Source organism: Trachymyrmex cornetzi, unplaced genomic scaffold, assembly GCF_001594075.2.
Source record: "Trachymyrmex cornetzi isolate Tcor2-1 unplaced genomic scaffold, Tcor1.1 scaffold733, whole genome shotgun sequence".
In the NCBI taxonomy this organism is placed as follows: Eukaryota; Metazoa; Arthropoda; class Insecta; order Hymenoptera; family Formicidae; genus Trachymyrmex; species Trachymyrmex cornetzi.
The window spans coordinates 277,507-278,751 of record NW_017300063.1 but is presented as its reverse complement, the minus strand read 5'-3'; the positions used below and the strand labels follow the sequence as shown (position 1 = coordinate 278,751).

The window sequence follows — 1,245 nt, the reverse complement described above, 5'->3', positions numbered from 1 at the left end:
GTCAAGCTAGTCAAAGTGATTTACACTTTTACAATTCATTGACTTTTTTCAAGCATTATGCACATTTGTGTTACCCAGAAAACCACGTTATTTCAGAAAAAGTGCACCAGATCGTTTTTCAGGCATTTGACCTTCATTTTTGACCTTTCCAAGGTCGCAAAAACAATTTTTTCACAAGTTTGATGTAAAATTTTCCGCTCTTTCGAAATCCGCAGTCAAAAATAGGGTGTCCCATTTTAAAAAACCATCGTGATCTTGAAATAACCTTCAAAATTGACCTCAAGGTCAAAACCAATGGTACAATTAAATGACCCCCTCTGCCCTGGTCAACTTTTATCTAAACCATTTTTTTGTAGATACCGTAATTTGTTAGATATTCGGGTTCATAGATTAAAATGACTCACCCTGTATAATAATAATAAAATTGTAAACATAATTAATTCACATAAAATATTAATGTATGTTATTTGCAAAGTATGTCGGTATGTTTCTATTATATATAAATTATGTATACTGAATAATTTTTCTTGATTAGAATAAATTATTTTGTATTTTCAATATTCTAAATAATTAAACATAAATTGCAAAATTCACAAATTTACATAACAAATATGATGTATCTTATGTTACGTCCACCCCTGATTATTTGAAGAGAGAGAGAAAGAAGGAAGATGGAGAGAGTATGGAAGGACGGTTGACTCAATCCGAGTCAATCTCACAGGTATACGCACGGAAGCGTACAGTTGTGAGTCGTTAGCACCCTTTTAAGTCCCGGAATGTGGGTCAACGTCCTGAAGGGACGCTATGACGCCTGTTCCGATGGACAGTGCGAACGTCGGTCCTACCTTTTAGATCAAGGAACTTAATCCTTTTGACCCGGGACTGGACCTTGTGCAATCTTAGGCGTTATAGGGAACGGGATACGAGTGAGGCGATTTAAAAATTAAATGCAACTTTATGATAGAAAACTAGAAACTTACTTTTATTCGTAAAAATTTAACTAATTTACATAACTAACTTAGGTTTTATTACAAATAGCCTTAATATTCGTGAATGAACGTGTATGCATCTTTTATTTTTACAAGATTTGAGTGCGTGTGTATGTGTGTGTGTGTTTGTGTGCGGAAGGGGAAGTGATTATCGGATATTAGTTGCGAGAAAGGTAGTGGAAGGGGTGGACAGGAGGGGGAGTTGGGAGTTGTTGATCAAAGGAAAGAGGAGGAGTTGGGAGTTGATCAAAAAGGG

At 35.6% G+C, this 1,245-nt stretch overlaps 1 protein-coding gene across 1 annotated transcript in view; it reads right to left on the bottom strand.

Moving 5' to 3' along the window:
* The window catches only part of LOC108767926 (leukotriene A-4 hydrolase), a 7,413-nt gene that overhangs the window by 1,408 nt on the left and 4,760 nt on the right, over window positions 1-1,245 (bottom strand). The window lies entirely within an intron of this gene.